At 38.9% G+C, this 22024-nt stretch overlaps 1 protein-coding gene and 1 long non-coding RNA gene across 14 annotated transcripts in view; both read left to right on the forward strand.

Annotated features, from left to right (window-relative positions):
- prdm16 (PR domain containing 16) overlaps positions 1 to 22024 on the forward strand; it is an 829575-nt gene that overhangs the window by 372589 nt on the left and 434962 nt on the right. The gene's annotated exons all lie outside the window — the stretch shown is intronic.
- The window catches only part of LOC138754357 (uncharacterized), a 40312-nt gene that overhangs the window by 12621 nt on the left and 5667 nt on the right, over positions 1 to 22024 (forward strand). Inside the window, exon 2 of the long non-coding RNA XR_011351698.1 lies at positions 20934 to 21091. This is a non-coding gene — a long non-coding RNA (uncharacterized lncRNA). The remainder of the gene's footprint in view (positions 1 to 20933; positions 21092 to 22024) is intronic.

The following is a 22024-nucleotide window of genomic DNA, read 5'->3' on the forward strand; positions in this document are numbered from 1 at the left end:
ATACATCGAGCGAAGAGGTTGAAAGGCCAATACGAGATGCTGAAACTGAGAGACCTGATGATGTTCCAGAGGCAGTTACCAGCACTCCTGATGAAGTGACTAGAGTGCCAGAAACACCCGAAGTTGTGGCGAGCAGTATTTCCGACGCCGAGAGCGAACAACCGAGAAGCGACGACAATATCGCAGGCAGGCCGAAACGAAACCGGAAAATGCCCAAACGATACGAAGACTATGTGCCATAGTTTTAATAAGAACTTTGGGACAGTATTTTAATCTTATATCATAAAGTGCATATATGAGTGCTGTAGGAAGTAAATTTTATGTAGTTGAGTTATAGTATTACCATTAGTTACGATGTTTATAGGTTTCCGAGAGATATTGGTAAGTGAAGGTAAAGTTTATTTCTGATTAAAGGAGGGATGTCATGATAATGAATATGTATGAGATGTACCGGAAGTCACGTGGTATGAGAGAGAGATAAGAACACAAGCAGGAGAACAAAGGAAACGGGAAAATAAAGACACTGAGAAGTTTACCTGATAAAACTTGTGTTTAATGTTTTATTAACTTCACATTTCGGGCCACAAATGTGACAACATCCTCAATGCACTAGCTGATGTAGTCAATCACTGAGCTTGTGTACTCCTCTATGATTACATGACCATTGTTAGCAGCTGTCTCCCTGAAACAGCTCCAGTCCATGGTCTCAAAGCACTCTTGGTGTGCTGCGCAACCCCCCCCCCCAACCCCACCGCCATGTCCTGATTTCCCTGCAAACTGACCTAGTTTGCTTTGCCAGCAGTTTGTACGCTGGGGTTACCATGATGGATATGTGATCCGAGTAACCAAAGTGGGGGCGAAGTGCAGCCTTGTACACACCAGGGACGTTGGTGTACACCCAATCCAGGGTGTACTCTCCTCTGATGGTGAAGTTCACATGACATTAGTACACATACGTCACCATTACAAATAGTGTGCTGCTTTCTACTTTTTATCAAAATATCCATGAAGCATTTTGGTGAGCTTCTTCAATTTATTAAATTCCTGTTAATAAAGCTTTTTTTTTTCATTAACACATCACTTTTGCAAATTGAGGAATTGCTGAAGTTTTAGAGCTAAGAGTGCAACGTATAATCTGGAGTGACACTTTACCTCATTACCAAGTCAATTCTGCAATATTGGGGTTGTGTTTTATAATTGCTTCATTAAATCAAATCATTGTATGCCCCCCTGTTGAAGATGAACAATGTAGTTTTCTTTGATCCTGCATCCTTCTTTGACCAATATTATTTCAATGGGTTGTCTATATGTTATTTGGTGGGACCATGCTGTTCACAAATTTGCTGCTACAATACCTTATATAGCTTACAACAATTTTTTTATCAAGAATGGGATTACTTAATTCTATAATGCTAAATCCAAAAGGAATTGCCATATTTTCTACTGCATGTGTAAAAACAGTGGAATGGTGCATGAAATTGGTTTTTCCTCTGCATTAACTGTAAAATGAATTGTTCAGTAATTAATGCATATGCAATCCAGTGTCACACACCTGTGGCTTGCAATAATTTTGCAATCTCATATTCTCCAAAGTATTCTTTGTATGCGGAGGATCTCTGGACCACTCCAGAATCCATTTTAAATTGTAATCCAAGATGTGGAGGCATAGAACTTCCAAGCTGATTTCTATTCTATTAAAGAGCTTCAACTATTTGACCATCTGATATCCATGATGCATTTGGAATGGACCATTTCAGAGAAGACTACTTTTTGATTCCTGGTATGAAAGTGCTGCCTTATGACAAAGGTTGAACAGATTGGGTCTATACCAGTGGTTCTATGCCATAGATGCTCTGTGGTTAGTAAGGGATTTACTTAAGATGGTATGTGAGTGGAAATAAAAAGGTTGAGAATCATTGGTCAATACTCATGAAAATTTAGAAGAACGTGTGGTGATTTATTGAATTCTGAGGGATGTTGAAAGCATAGATGTTAACAGGCTATTTCACTCCGAGGGAATCCAAACAGAAACACAGTTTCTGTTTAAGGAACTAGCCCTTTAAGACAAGAGGATTCTCTAAGAAGGTTTAAAAGAACTTTAGAATTATTTACATGTATCAGCTGAGTCATTCATGGGTGAATAGGATAGTAGGGGATGAATATGATGGTGAATGGTGATGGTGCAGGGCAAAAAGAAAGAGTTGAGGTCAGATCTGCCATGACCTTGTAGTGGATTAGACTCAAGGAGACATGTGATTACTCCTACTCACTAATAGTTTTCTTCCTTGTCTTACTCTAGCAGAGACTAAAGTCAATTGTTAGCTCAGGCTGATTTAAGCTAACTCAGCACAGACCTGAAGTCAGGTCTGAGGGCTTCTGGTTAGCTTTTGAAAGTTTGTATGAAAAATAAGATTTAAAAAATTAACCAAAAAGCTGAATGAAAAAGCTCCCATTATGTAATAAAGTAGGTAAGCCCTGCTCCAATGGCTGGGGACAGCAGCCTAAATAGTGTTTTTTTTAAATTTTCTAGTTTGTTATATGACTTTGGATATTTACATCTTCTTTTCAACATGATTGCCCTAGATTATGAACTATTATGTTCAATTAGATTCTTCATATAAAGATTTGTAGAAATTTAGGCTCAGGTAGGCTCCTAGATTTCAAGTCATAAACCTGTTTATTTGTGATGGTGAAACCTTGAACATCTGTTTGCCACATGAAGCCAACTGAAAAATCCATCTCAAGTTTCTTCAGATAAGTGATTAACTCCCTAAATCTCAATCAAGGCAGTTACAGATATACCTGCCAGAGAAAGCTCTTCCTCAGAGCAGAAAGAGAGCTGATGTGTAGGAGATGCTTTTCTTTTAAAGTCAGATAGGGAACAAAATGAAGAATAATAAAAAGTTAAATTAACCAGTAACATGTATGCTCTAAGTCAAATCAATGAAATGTCTGGAGTGCCCTGAGAACAAGAGGAGGAGGTTTTGGGGAATAATTATAAATAACCTATAAATAACATTTTCTCCTTCTTGTTTTCCTTGCTTACCTTTTATTTAATATCTTTATGTTTTTCTTTTTCTTCTATATTGTACACCCTGAAAGCCATTTTCACCTCACAACTCTTGAGCATCCTCTGCCATGAAGCAAGAAGCCAATGAGTGTCATTTTCAACTCACAATTATACATTTTATTCTTGGTTTATATCAAACATGTTATACTCTTAGAATTATTATATTTTATTGGTTTCAACTGAAGCTTGAAGTTATCTTGACTTGGATATGTAACTGTGCTTCTGATTTCACCTCACATCTGCTGTAAATGACCACTTTCATCTCTTACCCACGTATCTATTATGAAGAATGAACTTTTACTGAAGAATTCTTAGATACAGATGAAAAATGCTAAGCTATCTATATTTTTTGTGCACAAGAGAACAATTGGTTCAACCAAAGCGTCCTGCCCAAGAAATTCTTCCTCATGAGGAAGGACTTAGAAAACAGCAATGTGGAGTGCTTTTTTTATGCGAGTTCAATGCTGCCAAATAATATTATACTGAATACCTAATGTGTCATTTATGTGAATGGAGAACTCACGTATTTCATGGCTTGTTCCCAAAATAAGGTCTTCCAGTCCAGATCTTCCAAAATGTCTGCCTTCTTCCACAAACATAGCAATCCCCTCCACCACCATCAACTCAATCCTCACCCACATCTCCTCCATTTCCCGCTCATCTGCCCTGATCCCCTCTTCCCCCAGATGCAACAAACACAGAATTCCCCTTTATCCTCACCTACTACCCTAACAGCCTCCGCAACCAACACATTATCCTGCAGAATTTCCGGCACTTACAATAGGATCCCACAACCAGACACATCTTCCCCTCTCCTCCTCTCTCTGCCTTCTGTAGGAACCACTCCCTCTGTGACTCCTTCATGCACTCATCCCTCCTGTCCAATCATTTCCACCCCCCCCAGCATCTTCCCATGTGGCTACAGGAAGTGCCACATTTGCGCCCACACCTCCTCCCTCACCACAGTCTGGGGCTCCAAATAGGCCTTTCAAATGAAGCAACACTTCACTTGTGTATCCACAGAATTCATTTACTGCACACAACTCTGGCCCGCTAATTATATTTGGCCCGCAAGATCATTTAAAAAATGTATTAGAGGTGGCCCGCCCTGCAGCGAGAGCCAATGCTGTTTTTTGGTAATATCACCCCCACCATCCTCCCCCTTAATTGCACATCCTTCCCCATTGTAACACGAGAAAATGTAACACGAGAAGTCTGTCGATGTCATCAGCCGGCAAGCCAGTTGGAAGGCTCCCCGCACAACCAGTCACTTCTCCCACCTGTCGAGTGGTGCGGCGGATTGGCGAGCGCCTGTGATTTCCTGTCGGTGCGATGGGCATGGCAGGCTGCGCACGGCCCCCTGGCAGCGCGAGCCCCGCGCGACTGGCACCGGACGGCCCTTCCACAGCGCAAGCGCACTTCTCCCGGTCGCCACGGCCTTCAGCGCTTGCACCTGCGCGGACCCCAGGGATGGCTGGTTCGGCCCTGCACGTGAAGAGAGAGACGGTGGCTGTCCACTAAGGCTGTGATCGGCAGCGCACTGGGCCTGAGTGGGTGGGTAAGCAGGGGTGGGCAGAGGGTGTAGGTGAGGAGTAATGGACAGGGGAAGTTATGGTGGTGCGAGGGGCAGTTAGAGGGAGGGATGAGTAGAAGGAGGGGTGGATAGGGAAGAGGTAAAAGGGGAGGGGCAGGGCAAGTAGGGGAGGGGTGATAGAGGGTGAGAGATGGGTAGAGGGAGGAACAGGTTGAGGGGAGAGGCAGTAGAGGGGCGTGTATAGGATGGGGTGGGTAGAGGCAGAGCGAGTGGAGTGAGGGGTGAGTAGAGGTTGGGTAAAGGACTGGTCAGGTAGAGGGATGGTGGGTCGAGGGTCAATAGAGGCCTAGAGCCTGAGGAGTGAGCAGGAAATGCTGAGTCCTGATGCAGGCCAAAATGGACACAGCCTGTGAATGCTGACTACATCTCCACAGGGACCAAATATGTTTCCCTCAGGTCAAGCAAAGGGTGAACTTGAGCTACCTACTCCTGACCTGTAACATTATCCTCCTAAAGTTATATCCTAAAGTTTAACATTACATATGTTGAAAGAAGAGAAAACATGCAGATGTTGTTGAAAATTTTCAATAAATATTTAGTTCGGCCCTCGACTTAGTCCAAGTTTTTAATTTTGGCCCTCCGTGAATTTGAGTTTGACACCCCTGATTTACTGCATCTGGTGCTCCCTTTGTGATGATCTCTACATCGGAGAGACTGGGCGAGATTGCTTCACTGAGCACCTTCCCTCTGTCTGCAGCTATGATAGAGACTATCCAGTAGCCAACCATTTCAGTTCTGTGTCACACTCCCATACTCATATGTATGTACATCACCTAATGCTCTATCCCTCCAAGACTACCCATAAATTGGAGGAACAACACAAGATTTTTCATCTGGGCACTTTCCAGCCAGATGGCATTAACATAATTTTTTACAATTTCTGCCAACCTGCTCTTCTCTCGCACCTCTTCCCACTCTCCTCCCCCCCTCTTTTTTCACTGAGCCATTCCTCCTCCCCTTACTTGCTGGTGTCCCCTCCCTCCCTTCACCTATTACCTACTGCATTTGCAACCACGCCTCTCCCCATACTTTTGTTCGGGCACCTGCTAACATTTTTATATTCCTTGATAATGGGCCCAAGACTGAAATGTTGGTTATGTATTTTTACCTTTGCTATACAAAGGACAGTTTCTACAGTATTGTGTTTTTACTTTTTAGTTCATGGTTTACATGTCTTGATTGAGAGGGTATGAGGTATGGGGAAGTGCATTATGGTGTGAAGAGTCCTGAAGTCAGGTGAATGGTCAGACAGTTAACTGGAAGGGCATTGGGCCTTGAGAGTCAGTTCAGGTTACTGAAGAATATATGAGCAATCAAGTTTCCAATTATATTTAATACTACATTTACAATACACTGCCACAGTACAATAGAACTTCTGGATGAAAAGCATTTGTATATTTTTTACTTCTTTTACATATATCTCTTTTACACCATACGTTATGCTTTTTCATTTTTCCCTTTTAAGAACAATATTCAGCTTTTTTATCTATATTCTGTCTCTTTACAGAATTCCTTCTCCCTCCCAACTATCTTTGCCTCTTCCATTTTATTTTATTCCTCTATATCACATATTATTCCTCTATCATCCATTTTATGACTCACCTTTCTATTTTCTCTCTTCAGTATATTATTTCCATTTCTGTGCACTCTTTTTTCAGTTCTTTCTTTTACCTCTTTTCCACCTTCTCAGCTTTCCCTCTCTGTCTCAAAATGTACTCTCTGTCTGCCTGTTCTCCTTGCTGATCCCATCAAAGTCATTCTCTTTTACATGTTTTCCTTCTCATTCTTGCACCACTTGAACTAGTACAGCTATTTCCTCTTTCATTTTCTGTCTTTTTCTGTCCCACTCTTATTTTGTTTCCCTTCTCCTTTTCTCACATGCTGTACAAATACTGGACATGTCATGGGTCTCTGTCATCTCCTAATTCCCCTTTTTCAGTTACTTTCCCTTTGGTGCCCTCAGGTCCTTTAATTTTCCTGTGCTCTCACAAATTCTGTCCATGTCCTTACAGTCATTAATCAACGTCACCACACAGAGTTTTACAACAAGAGCTGTATTCTTCAGAGCCTCCTCAGCCTTCATATATCTCATTGTTCAGTGCAGATTCAGATTGGAAGAAAATGGGCTCTGCAACACATGAAAGAGATGAGACAAGAATTAAAGGAATCAGAAAGAGGCATTTTTCCCAATGCTTGAATAATACAGTGATGATGATTTAAATTATTCATGCAGCCTGAAAACAGTCATTCAAAACTGATGTGTATGATATCCTTTGTCTATTTACATTCTCTTGTTTGTGATTAACCTTAAATGAAACTTGGGTTGGCATTTCCTAAACAAAGCGCATTACAGAGAAGAAATGTCCATGGGAAAGAAGGGATTATCATGTTCAAAAAAGCCATGGAGTGAAAAAGACAAAGTTGAAACATTTATTTTAGTTGATGCAGCAGTTTCTAAAGTGGCAATGATTTTTCTCATTTCAAACAAATTTTAAAAACTGATTTGGTGTTGTGTTTTAATGCTATAATGACCATATTTTCCTGATATTTACTGGGAAGCTCCCATCAGATGAAAGAACTATGGACAAATATTTGGGCTAATCGTGTTAATGTTTATTTTCAAGCTTGTAATTCAGGGGGAAAGTGCAGTGGAATTAGTGACCAATAGTTCTTCAAAAAATGTCTTCACTCTGGAACTGCCAGCTAAAATTTAGCCTTTACCATTTCTTTTGTCTGGCAAGACTAATACTGTAAAATGATAAAAATAAATATTTTATTTTCTTATCTCTGCTCACCCTCTGTTATGTGTCATTACAAGCATCTCATGGTGTATTTACATAAAAGATCCTACAAGAATATTCAGAACAAAAGAGTGGCTAGGAATAGAGTGGATCCCTTTACTGTAAAAATTGGTGTTCAACCATAGGAAATTCATGAGGTTGCAAATGAATATTTCTTGACTCTCCTTACTGTGGAAAAGAACATGGAAGCTTGTGAGTTCAGTGATATCCAGGAGCATATCAACATTACAAAGGAGAAGTTGTTGGAGGTCTTGAAACACATGAAGGTGGACAAACCCCTGAAACCTAACCAGAAGTATCCTTGGATGTTAAGGGCAGTACAAGAAGAGATTGCTGGGGACTTGGCAGAGATTTCTGTATCTTTGTAGCCACAGATTAGGTACAGAAGTCCAGAGGGTAGTTAATGTTGTGCCTTTATTTAAGAAGGGCAACAGAGATAAAGCAGGAAACTAGAGGCCAGTGAGCCTTACATCAGTAGTGGGAAAATTATTGTAAGGTATACTGAGGGTCAAGACCTGTCCGTATTTAGAAAGGTGAAGACTGATTAGGGATTGTCAGCAAGCCTTTGTGTGGGCATGATTATGTTTTTTGAAGAGGTGACAAAGAGGATTGATAATAGCAGAGTCTACATGGACTTCAGTAAGGCCTTTGACAAGGTCCCACATGATAGATTGGTTCTGATGTCTGGAACACATGGGATCCAGGATAAGCTCACCAATGGTAGTGAAGGGGTGTGTTTATTAGACTGGAGGTCTGTGACCAATGGTGTGCTACAATAACTGGTGTTGAGTCTTCTGCTGTATGTCATTTAAGTCAAAAATCAAAGTTCAAATTTATTGTCAAAGTGCATACATGTCATCACGTACAACTCTGAGAATCTTTTTTTCCTATGGGCCAGTAAATTTTATACTAATTTTTTGGATGAATATGATTAGATATCGATGATATTAAAATGGATGCTATTTTGAACAGTGAAGAAGGCTGTCTGTCTATAACAGCATATAGATTTAATTAGGAAGGTGGGCAAGGAAATGGCAAGTTGAACTCAACTCAGACTAAGTGATGCTTTTAGGAAAATTAAACAAGGGCATACCATGCACAGTGAATGATAGGGTGCTGGGAAGTGAGGTTCAAAGGAGAGTCCTTGGGATGCAAGTATGGAGGTGCCAGTGCACAGGACAGGAAAATAACTACAGAGAGTTGTGAACTCAGCTAGAGCTGTCGTGGGCATTACTCCATCAAGGACATCTACAAGAGGCAGTGTCTTAAGAAACCAGTCTCTATCCTCAAGGATCCTCTCCACCCAGGCCATGTCCTTTCTTCTCCTTTGCCATCTGATTTTTCTTATTAAAATGTAATTTATAGCAATATTTGCACCGCAATGCTGCCACAAAATAACAAATGTTGTGACATGCTCATGACAATAAACTTTGATTCTGGCTAGGCTTTGTCTTCTGAGGCATTGAGTATGAAAGTTGGAATATCATTGGCAGAAAACATTGGTTTGACCACAGTCGGAATATTGCGCGGAGTTCTAACCCATACTGTAGGAAGGTGTGATGAAGCAGAAAATATTCAAAAATATTCACAAAGATGTTGCTGGAGCTTGAGGACTTGACATGAGATACTGGATAGCTGGGACTATTTTCCCTGGAGCAAAGGAGACTGAAAAGTAGCCTTACATAGATTTATAAAATCATGAGGAGTATATAAACCTAGTATCTGTTTCCCATGTCTGAAACTAAAGAGCTGGTGACTTGAGGCAAAGAACACATGGAGGCTGTGGGCTGCTGAAGACTGCAGTCAGGAGACTCGTGCCAGGCTGTAGACTGCTGGAGGCTGGCTCGAAACTGGCTGGAGGGGTACCATCATAACTGGGGTGGGAGGGAGTGCCAAGGGTGCTGAAGGGTTCCTAACCGTGTCGGAGGTTCTGATCCGGAGCTTGAGTTGCTAATGGTTTGACTGGACTCTGTGTAGCTGAGGAGGCTGCAGAAGTGCTGGAGGTAAATCTATAAACATTCGGTGACTTTTGCTTCTCCTTCTCTGACTGTAAGAGTTGCTTCAGGCAATTTCTGCCGCTGGCGAATCTGTCTGCCCTTCTGCAGGCAAAAACAATTTCATGTAATATGACACTGCTTTATTGTAATGACAATAAAAATTGAATCTTGAATCTTGAAGACCGGCTGAGTTCCTCCAGCATTTCTGTTTGTTATTACTGAAGCTCACTGTCCCAGGATGAATGACAGATTATCATCAGGGCCAAGCAAAACCTTCACTTTCAGCCACACCCCCTGAAATATTTAGCCAACCAAGAATTTCATATCAGATTTCCTCACCAAAATCTTTCTCCCTAAAAATGGAAAATCATTAACAAAATTTTCTGCCTTTAACATAGCAAAGTGTCTTAAGGAACTTTAGAGGAACATATTAAATAATACTTGACAACATTACATAAATAGTTACCAAAAACCAAAAAGCTGACTTTTTATTATTTTATTTATAATTTTTAAAACATATAACATCAATTATAATATATTCATACAGAAAATATATAACTTAAATTAAAAAACCCAACCTCCCTCATCCTCCCCATTAACACCCACTCTCCTCCCCCTTCTACCCACCAAGAAAGAAGAAAGGAGACCACAACTATTTATCTGTGGAAACCTAGATACCACATCAGAGTGGATTGAGAGATTAAACCAAGAATTTTTAAGTATGGGTTCCATATTTTGACAAAAAATTATATTTGCCCCTTAAATTATACGTTATCTTTTCTAAAGGAATACAGGATAACATTTCAGTATGCCATCTTTGCATTCCTAAAACTAAATCAGTCTTCCAAGTGATAGAGCTAAAAGCTGACTTGATGGAAATATAGACTCAAAATTCAAGATTCTTTTATTGTCATGTAATAATACAGAACATATAATATTACATTAAATTATCTTCTGCCTGCTGTAAGGCAAAGAGTTGCTGTTAGTGTCACCTGGCACAACTTTTGGTACAAGAGAAAGAGAATGAAGAGTCCCTTCAGACTCACTGAATGGATTCAACTCCAGCACTCCCACGGTCTCTGCAGATGTACAGACTCCTGTTCAATCCATCGGCAACCTGAACTCTAGATTCAAACCGACCCGATTGGGAAACCCTATAAAAGTGGAAATGCTAAAAATACTCAGGTTAGGCAGATGAATGTGGATGGTTTTGATTCTAATAATAGGTAATCAACTTGAAATATTAATTCTGTTCCTATTTCCACAGATGATCCAAAATTTTCTGTTTTTATTATTTGTTTGGCAGAGATAAGAATGTGACAGCAATTTAAGAAGAGAGGCAAAAAATACAGAATAGAGGTAGTTTAGCAAACAAAATTGAAAAGCAGAAGAATGTGTTTAGAAGTCAGAGGAAATAAAAACGCAAAAAGATTTGGCAAAGAGTAATTGTGCAATGTTTCAAAAATAAAGCGGTGAACCGAGAGTGAATGTGGACATGAAGGAACATAATGATATGACAATTATTGAAAAATAACTTAAAGATGGCCAAGATGGCAACTCAATATTCCTGGTTACAGGTTTTTCATATGTTTTAGAGAGAGAAATGAAAAAAGAGGATGTAGCAATATTTATTAAGGAAATAATTACAGCCAGGAGAAGGGATGCTATGCTAATAAAGATCAACAAGCAAGTCGATTTGGGTTGTACTGAGGAACAAAAAATGGTTCATCACATTGCTCAATGTTCTGTAGTCCCCCAAGGGCATATCGAAGATTCTCTGGAGAAGGACAATAATAGTGAAGCAGTAATAATGGTATGGTGCGCTATCAAACAGAAGCAAACACACAAAACAAAGTCTGTTCAACAGGTTTTATTTGACATAAACTTCCACAGAGCTAGCTGCGAGGAATGCTGTTGCAAGCTCTGAGTGTTTTCAAAGGGCTGGCTCTGGCTTATATCCCAGAGGGTGATTGACAGCTGACTGGGTGGGGCTTGGTCCATTCAGGTCAGCTGATTGACAGCCGGTCAGGTGTTGTCTTGACCCTGTGCTCTTCTGCAGGTACAGAGGTCACCCCCTGCAGTAGGCCGGTGGTGTACCACCACAAGTGGGGACTACTATTGACAGGGTCAGCAGCAGAATAACCAATATAGAAGGTATAGAATTCTTAAAGTTAACTTTTTTAGTCAGTACGTAGCAACTCAACAAAATTGGATGGTGCTGGACTTAACATAAACAGTAGTAACATTGTAAGAGTTTTAAAGGCAGGAAGTGTAATTTAGTTGATATTGCATGGTTAAAGATAAAAAAACTTAGACCAGAAATTAAAATTATTTTCATTGGTAAGGACAATTTTACCAATCTGAGATATTATTTAGCAAAAGTGGCCTGGAAACTTGCAGGTCTCAGCAGAAGGCATTTAAGGAGAAAATTTGTGGGGGTGTAAAGCTGGATTATATACTCAGTTAAATAAAAGAATAACCATCCAGATCTAGACCCACATAGATATTGAGAAAAGGAGATTTTCTCCTCAAGATAACACACCAGAAGGCCTGGAACAATAAAAAGAAGTGTGAAAGTGAAAATAAAAAGGAAATTATGAAGATAAAGGGAGTTTTTGAAAGGGAATGGATGGTAAAATCAAAGAAGACCTGAAAATATTTCATAAATTAGTGAAAAAAAGTATTATACATAAAGAAGAATGTGATATGCATGTTAAAACATAAAGCTTATATCATTTTTAATTGAGTACTTTATGCCTGTCTATAAAGAGTAAAGTGATATACATATTGACATTAATAAGAAAGAATGTGAATTTTTAGAAATGATAAAAACAGAGTGAGGAAACATTATTATGGAGTTCCACAATTTGAAATGTAGATAAAATTTATCTAGAACCTTAAAAGAAGCAAACAAAATAGGGCTAGATCTGGCTATCATATTCCAATTTACTTTAGTTTCAGGCAGAGGAATGGTAGATATTTAATGTACTACCATTGTTCAGAAAAACAAAATGAAATAGGCCAAATAACTACAGAAACAGAATGTTGACTATGGGAATAATATTATTGGAGAAAAAAATCAACCATAAACCAGAGAGCAATATGTTAATGAAGTATTTGTTCAGAGAAGGTTGCATCTGGTCAATAAAGGTGGCTAATGTGGATTTAGCAAGGTGTAGCAAATGCCACGGAACAGAATGAACATGAAAGTAGAAAGCACATGCACAGAAACATGACAAGTAGGGTTAAAAATACATTCAGTCAAAAAAAAGTAAAAGATAATGTTCAGTGGATGTTTCAGTGGCTAAAGGACTGTCTGGACTAGAGTTTCTCAAGATTGATTCTGGGCTCCTTGCTTTTCAGGATTAATTACTTAAATTCAGATTTCAGATTTATTGTCAGAGTACATACAAGACATCACATATAACCCTGAGATTCCTTTTTCCTGCAGGTGCAGCAGAATTACCACTAATTGGTAGTGCCAAAATTACTGCAAACAGCATGAACTTGTAAACAATTAAAAGGACAGTAACCAGATAATAAATGCAAACAAAATGATTGCAATGTAGGGAGAGCAAAGAAAATCAATAAAGTACACAAGTAAGAGTCCTTAAATTAGTCCCTGAATGAATCATACTTACATGATGTGATTAAGATATTTGAAGATAATAGCAAAATAGACCATGTTTGATAATGAGGAAAGTAATTCTAGAGTGCAACAAGATAAAAGTGGGCATTACAGAGACATGTAGAACTCAGTTGCAGAAAATTGAGTAAGGAAAATAAAGTGAAAGAATACGTGATAAATGATAAAGTGTACGGAAACAGAGGAAACAATGTATGACAGGACATGTAGTAGGACTGTCAGAAAAGGAGTTAAAACATCATAGAACATAAATGCAGAGGGATCATGTGAGAACTGTATACAGTTCTAGTTAAGTCACAGCTAAAGGACTATGCTCTATCACTACACTGCATGAAAGATGTGACAAGATTAAAAAATTTATAAGGGTAAATTATTGCTCAGACGGAGGGAGGGAAGTCGCTCTGTCAATTCACGCTCAAAGGCGATGTGAGGTCATGTCATGTTTAAATTTAGAGAAGATTAGATTCTCAATTTCTAATTTGAATTCAAATTTTCAAAGGGGGCCCTTTTTGAATTACTTTCATAATCTTTGATTTGATATGAAAGTAAAAGTGTTGACTAATGAGGTAAATTATTATTCTGATAAGAATCCTGTCTTTTTTTTGGCCAAACAGCTTCTTTCTTGGTAGTAGGTTTAGATCTTTTTATAATAAAGTAATACAATATTAATACAATCTAATTTGTTTGATTGTAAAGGTGGGGTATCTTGTATGAAATGATATGATTTAAATGTAGTGTGTCTTTTTGACTTTTAAACATGTCTGTATGTACTCTGTATTTTTTTGATGTGAAATTACAATGTTAATAAAAATATTGAGAAAGAAAAGATTTATAAGGATATTTCCAGGGCTAGAGAATGACAGTTGTGGAAGAAAATGGAGAAGGCGGAGGAATAAAAGAGGTTGAAAGGAGATTTAATTCAGGTGTACAATTCTAAGAGAGGCTTAGAGCAGATGAATACTTCTGTTCTCAAATATAAAGGACTGATGGATTCTTCAATACTTTTTTAAAAATTTGGTTTTAACAAGGAGAAATAGAGAGGCAAAGTTGTTTAGGGAAGGAATACCTCAGCTTTAGTCCTTTACAGCAAAAACACAGTAAACAATTGTTGAGTGATTACATTTAGAGATCATCAATCAGCAAAAATTGGAGATCAAATATCTCAATGGCATTGGTACTCTATTATGGGGGTAGAACAAATAAGCCCCAAGAGGAATCTGAAAACAGAGGAGTCTATAAAGTGCAATGCATTGTTATGAAAACAGGGTGTGGTCAATTCTTTATGATTATGAGACCATAAGTACAAATTTTGGTTGTTTGCTTAGCCTTCTTACTCTACCAATACACTTTTTTAATTCATATACTATGGATATTGGAGGGTTCAAGGCAGGTTACCATAGCCAAAATAGTCTCAGACATGCATGTGTAACTTGTGCTGTGAAATAACTGCTCAAATTTTCAGAGAGCTGCAAAGCAGCCGAGAAATTATTGTTATTGCATTAACTTCCATTAAAATGTATATTCAATTCCATAGAAAAATATATTAAGCATAATGTGATAAAAGTTTCAAGTTAGCATATTGTTTGAGAGGCAGTACAACTCATCAAACAAATGTGTGATGGAAGAATGGAGAAAAGTAAGGAAGAACATGGCAGTAGAGTTTTGGAAAGCCTTAGGTTTATTGAGGGTAGAACAAATGAAGTCAGACCAAAGTGTGTTGATGTGCTTTGGTCTAAAGATGTTACAAAGGAAGGAGGGTGGGGAGCATTGAAGTATTCTAATTTAAATGACAGAAGTACTAAAAAGATAGTGCCAGTGTAAAGTTAGATAAATTTGGACTGAATGCAGTCAAATGGGACTAGATTGGTCACCATGGACAAGTTGGATCACAGTGGCTGTTTCTGTGCTGTAGAACTCCAAAGGGAAAAAGTTCCCGTGCTTTGTTCAGTGTGACATTTTTTAAGATGAAATTGTAAGCTAAGGAGACCCAAGTGAGATCTTCATTTTTATTGTTTTTGACTTACTTTAACAAGGCTCATTTTGGGAACACTACCATCAGCTGCAGTGCTTCTCAACCACAATGAGGACAAGCCAGCCATGATCCTTTGGGATCAACAGAAAAAGCAAAAACGTGGAAATGTTGGATGAGAAGAAAATAAGATTTGTCTGTGAAGACCTTGTACTCAAATATCTTCAGAATGGTCATTTTGCTTTTAGGATAAATGAGTTACATGCCAGGTTCTGTATTCTGACACCAGAAACCCAGTGCCTAGTGTCAATCAGCACCTTAAGGAAAATGGAGGAGAAAAATCAAGGAAAGATGAGTGCCTTGTTATAAGCAAAAAAAAAATACTGGAAACTTGCACTTTATTGTACCTAGCAACAGTTACAGATAAATAAATCTGGCAATACTGCAAAAAACGAATGAATACTCACTTGTGTATTGATTCTGTCCTGAAGCAAAATACATTGTGGGTGGACTGATAATGGCCTGTTCAGCCAAGTCAATGATGTATCATTTATTCATTCATCAGCCTTGAAAACAAGTACATAAATTGTTAAAAAGGACTCATGAGTATAATATAAGCATCTCTAAGACATTGCTATGTTTCTCCAGTTTATTTCATATTTACAACCAGTTTATTCACTTCGTTTGATGTTGTAAGTGCTTCTACGTATCAAGGTGATTTTTTTTCTGAATGCAGGTAGAGCTGTTTTCTTATTTTGATATTTGGTTCAAACATTAAAAGGTCAGGAATATTATGGGAAAAATTGGAGCAAAGGTCCCATAAACTGTTTCATCGTATATTTCCTGGGAAGTTATTGTACAGAGTGGTTTCCTGTACACCACCTATAAAATACTCAGGGGAAAGCTGCATGTGTGAATACACATGATAAAAGCTTTTTTTATGCTGTCCAATCAACTACTCCCTATTATAGGTTAGTTAAATTTCATCTACATTAAAGCATGGCGTAATCAGAAAAATAAACTTTTTCTCAAAAGTCATTAAGTCAAAACTGCTGCATCAGAAATGTGCTACCTCAGAATGAATTGTAGGAATATGCTACCAAAATAGACTTTCTAGTCACTGAGCAGTAATACATATAATGCTAATACATGTACACAAACCTTTATCTGGACATCTAAAATCAAGAAAGCATCAAAAACCATCATTTTTTTCCTGGTGGTGGTACAGCAGAGGGAGAGAGACAGCAGCGCGACTCAGGTGGGTCGGGGGGAGAGAGATGGCAGCGTGACTCAGGTGAGTGAGGGGGGAGAGAGGCAGCAGCGCAACTTGGGCAGGCAGTGGGGAGAGGAGAGAGAGACGACAGAACAACTCGGGTGGGTGAGGGTTGAGAGATATGGCAGCACGACTCGGGTTGGGGGAGGGGAGAGAGAGAGAGAGACGGCAGCACGACTCAGGTGGAGGAAGAGAGACGCCTGTGCGATTGGAAGGGGGTGGATACAGCAGCACAATTCGGGTGGGCTTAAATCTGGGGCAGCTAGCTTTTGTTCTGAAATCCGGAAAAATCCGAAATTTGGAGCACACTGTCCCCCAAGGGTTCCAGATAAAGGATTGTGTACCTGCATAATGAAATCAGAACTTCTGGAAAAACTAAAACTGTATCTGCAGAAAGGGAAACAAATTTAACATGTCACATCATTGACCTTTCAGTGGAGCAATGTGAGTAATGCTGATGTCAAATACCTTTACTGGAGTGAGTTCCCAACATCAGCACACAATTGTAACAGTGAAAACATTCAGCATATCTCATTATACAATATACAAGAGTCATGGGGAATGAAGCCAAAGAAAAATGCTCCACACACAAGAGTGAAAATTGGTTAATTTTTGATTGTGGGGTCCTGCAAAAGAGTGAAAATGAAACACAGCTCTTTTACATATTTCCTGATTTTTTAAATTAAGTTCAATAAGAATAAAAATTAGATGATGTATCAAGCAGGTTGTTGACTTTTTAGTTGACTAAATTATTCTTGGCACAATTCCAGTGTTGCAATTATTATTGTGTATCTGTAATGCTCATAAACCAGGGTGATCGAATGTGAAGTGCCAGCATGTTAAACTTATTTCAAAACGGTTGTGTGTGTAATGCCAATATGTCATACTTACATCAGAGTAAAAGACTGAGTATTGTTGCTGTGTCATGCTTTGACTGAAGTGTCAATGCCTGTGTAGTCAATATGTCATACGTAAACCAGGTGATATGTGTAATGCCAGTATGTCTAATGTCAAAGTAGTGCATTTGTAGCAGTGATAATGGTTAGTGTGTTTTTTTACAACATTCACAGTGTGTGTAAAATATATTTCTTGATACCTTCCTCAATTTCTGGAAATTATTTTTGAGATAGTCATTAATATAGAGAAGAAAAGTTAATATGAAATTCAGTCCTGTCAACAAATAATATAAGCCATGCACAGCATAAGTGATCAATGTGAGGGTTCAAAGTTCAGATTTATTGTCAGAGAATATACCTGAAATCACATACAAGCCTGAGATTCCTTTTTTCCTGCTGGCCAGGCAGAATTTCAACTAACCATTAATGCAACCTGTACTCAAGAAAATGATACATATGCAAAAGAGAGAAATGTAAACAACAAACAAAGGTCAAGAGTATGGGAAAGCATCTGTATACAGGACACTCAAAGAGGGGATTCCAGCAATAATGTACAAAATCAGAAAGGGAGAGCATTTTTTAAAATCCTGCAAAATTAAGTGAAATAATTTGTATCATTGTCCTTATCTGATTAACTAAAATGATAGTAAAGTAGGTTTATATTGGCCTTGTGGACTCTCTCCTCAATTCTTCTTATATTTTCCCTCCCTCCATCCACCTGTCCCCATTTCATTTCACAATCTCTCCCATCTTCATCCCACTTCACCAGACTCACCCTCCCTACTTTTTCTTTGTCCTCTGCCCTTCATTTGCACTTAGTATGTGTGCAGAAACTAAATGTCAATAACTTCTTTTCCTGCATTTAATAAAACAGTCTAGGGGTCTTTGACATTAGGTATCAAAATAAATTTGTTTTGTCTCAAAGTCTTAAACCATCCCCCTGCCTGCTCCAGCATCCCCATTCACTTTCCCTCCCCTTCCCAAATGCACAAAAAAAATTCTCTGCCATCACTGTAGCTGGGAAGACGGCCAAATGCCACCATTTGGGCAATAAATCATCCTCTCCCAGCATCTGTAGGCTTAAGCTTCCCCTGCCGAGGATGATTCTCTTTTCTGTCTTACTCTCACAAAACGCCTATTGTCGAGAATGGGGTGAAGAAGATTCCTTGTCACACAAAAGCCCTCTGAAGCCTAGTTGTAGGCTGCAAATGAAAGAGTCTGTTTCTCCACAGGGAGGCCGGCCTCTCTCCTCCAGTTAATACACTCCACTCTCACTGGGGTCACCATCATCCTCTATTCATTCTGCACTTATTTTATTTTCTGATTCCCATATGAGACATTTTAAAAGGGCCTCCTGGTTGAAATTGCCCTTTGCTGCAGCTTCAGGCCGAGTGCAGGGACAGGAGCCCACAATGACCCCGTTGAAAGTGACATCTTGCAAATGCCAAGTACATTCACACCAAGTCTACTCTAATAATAGTAAAGTCCATACCATTTAAAACTCCATTGGACTCAGGATAACACCTTAATTGTAATTATTAATTTGCATTTCACTGATAAAATCATGGAACTGCTGTTACATTTTGCAATGTTACATTTAGCAAATTTGGGGAGAGATTTGCAGTGCAGTTTATAAACAATAAATAGAATTATGTCTAAAATTTCCTAAAACTCAATAAAAATCTAGTTCTGTCACTAAATCTCTGAATAATTGAAACCTGAAGTACTGCAGGAGAAATGTAGCATGGTGACAGGGTTAACCCTAGAGCTTCAATAAACGCTGTGCTTGGTCTGATTTTTAAAAAGTCAGTAGATTGCTGCAACTGCTAGTGTTGAAGATTTAAATTTGCCACATACAACTATTACTTTATTTTTAACTGAAAAGAGTGCTTTTATTCTCATTATGGCAAGGGTGCTGCAAAAAGACATAAGTTGTCGCTAAGCAGACCTATCTCAAGACTCACTTTTTTTGGCAGCACACTAGTTGCTATTTTTTTAACATTTGACACTAGCATGTGGTCTCCCAAACACTGATGATCGGTTGGAATGTGAGCCCAGGAAGACCATCTTATGGTGCTATTTTGTGGTGAAGGGGTTGAGATAGAGAGGGGGGAGCATTGGGTCAGGGTGGTTGAGGGAGGAGATGCAGTGGTTTGGGTAGGGAGAAGGGGGAGGGGAGCTGGGATTAGAAAGAGCAAGGATCGGGTAAACAGTCAGCAAAACATCTCAATCTGTAAAATGTCAAGGAGTGAAAGAGAAATGTTTTGCATGGTGATACAGAGAAAGAGACTGCTCTCGAGAGGGTCACATAGCTGAGGCCGGCACCAGATTGACTACCACGACGGTGAATTACTAACACAAGACATACATTGTCTGCAGTGCCAGGCACAGCACACTCTCTGGGGAATGCGAGATTACCCAGACTGCCCAGGCACACAGAGAGGATGAATAAGGGCTTCTGGTTCTCTCCCCATGTCTCATATTCCCATCAGAGCCATGCAAACTGATAAAAACAGATTTCTAGTTGTGAAACCCAAACACATTAATGGGTATATTACACCCTTTTGTCCACCCACAAGTGCTTTAAAATAACCTTGCGTTTACTTTGAATTAAACAGAGTAAGCATCAAAACATAGTTGTTATCTTGTCACATCTGGCCAGCCTGGTAAAAATCATCTTAGCAGAGATAATCCCAAATCAGACAGGATTTAATTTTGTAATTTATTGAATTATTATTATGTTATTTGCAAGGGCAGATTTTATTGCCCATTCCAAATTGAAAGGCAATGATGATCATATTTGAACTGCAGTTTTCTGTACAATAAAACTGTTCCTTCAATACTGTTAAAAGATCCAAGATGGTGTACGACTCAGATAAGAACTTGCAATGCTCTCATGGCCTGCTGCTCTTGTCCTTCCAATCAGTGATGGACACACATTTTTTGAGGTAATGACAAAGAAGCTTTATAATTTTATGTAATGCATCTTGTACTTTCAAAAGTCCAACACTCTAAAGCCATCATGTGCTGGTGATGGAAGAGGCTTTTTCAAATATGTTTTTAATCTGTTGCTTTCAAGCAAATCATGGCTTTTAGCCGAGGATATCAGAATCAAAATTTATTGTCATGAACAATTCACAAAATTCATTGTTTTGCAGCAGCATCACAGTGCAAACATTCATATAAATCACCTTACAAAAATAAATTAAAAATAGTGCACAAAAAGTCAAAGAAAGGCAGTGACTTTGGTTCATTGATCATTCAGGAATCTGATGGCAGTGGGGAAGAAGCTGTCCTTGTGCCATTGAGTGTTTATCTTCAGGCTCCTGTACCCTTTTCTCGATGGTAACAGAGTGAAGAGGGCATGGCCTGGATGGTGGGGGGTCCTTGAGGACAAGATTGCTTTCTTAAGACACCACCTCTCGTAGATATCCTCGATAGAGTGACCTCTTTATTTCTTCTGACAAAGGGCCTTATACTTGAAACATTGCTTAATTTCTCTTTCCTTAAATGCTTCCAGATCTGCTGAGTATTTCTAATATTTTACATTTTTAATTCAGAGTTCCTAGATCTGCAGTATTTTTTATTTCAGTTAGAAGTTTTTTTTCAAGATTCCTGTTAATTTTAGATTACCTGCAAAATCAAACTCATCTCAATGATTTGGTTCTTTGAAATATTTAATCTCAGGTTACAATGAATTTTCATCCTTCCTGTCTTGATGGAACCCAAAATGGATATCGCTAAGGGGTTGGAGATCCAAGAAATTGCAGATGCTGGAATGAGCCACAAAAACAAAAACCTGGAGGAGCTCAGCAGGTTGAGCAACATCAGTGTCAACATTTCAGGTTGGAACCCTTCATTAAGACTGAGATAGCAGAGGGGAGATAGAGCCATTATAATGAGGGCAAAGTGAGAGGGGACAATAAAGAGTTGGAGAACCAGGGAGACATGAAGAATGATGGATGGGGATGGGTGGGGGGGGGGGGGGAAGATGAGGGATGGCATTCAAAAACAGAGGATGTTGATTGGCAGGTACCTAACAAAGAGAGAGACATAAAGAGAGTGGAGATAAAAGGGGGTCAGATGGAGGAAGATGAGTCATACAGGGTGAAGCTGGAGATGGGTGCCTGGAATCCACTGCCAGGAATAATGGTTGAGGCTGATTCAATAGGGACAGTTAAAAGGTTCTTAGATGGGCACATAGATTATAAAGGAAACGGGTAGTTTTGGAATGTGAAAGAGTAGGGTTAGATAGGTTGACACAAGATTGTGGGCTGACATGGCAGTACTGTGCAGTACTGTTAGTTTTATGTAATAGGTTGAGCCTGTACCACCCTTCCAACCACCACCATAGCTCAGCAGTGCATTTCAGATCCTAACCATGTGCAGCATTTAAAAATAAAATGTTTTTACTCGTGTCCCTTTGTGATCCTTTTGCCTCCCATCTTCATTTGAGTCCCTTTGGTTTTTGACACTTCCACCACTGGGGCAGTTATATTTTAATTTTAATTTTAAATATCATATCCTTTGCCCATCTTTGTTCTAAAGATAACAACCCAAGCTTCTCCACATTATCCATGAAACTAAAGTCCCTCACCTTGAAAATAATTCTGATAAACTCATTTTCAACTCTCTTAAGTCTTTGTATCTTTCCTAAAGTATGATTTTTTTAAAAATTTGAACACAATACCCTAATCCAAACCAATGTATCATAAAATTTAAAATTTCCTTTCTCTTGCAATCAGTGTCTCTAAGTATTAAGTTCAAGTTTATTATCA

The sequence above is a fragment of the Narcine bancroftii genome, chromosome 2 (assembly GCF_036971445.1).
Source record: "Narcine bancroftii isolate sNarBan1 chromosome 2, sNarBan1.hap1, whole genome shotgun sequence".
Taxonomy (NCBI): domain Eukaryota; kingdom Metazoa; phylum Chordata; class Chondrichthyes; order Torpediniformes; family Narcinidae; genus Narcine; species Narcine bancroftii.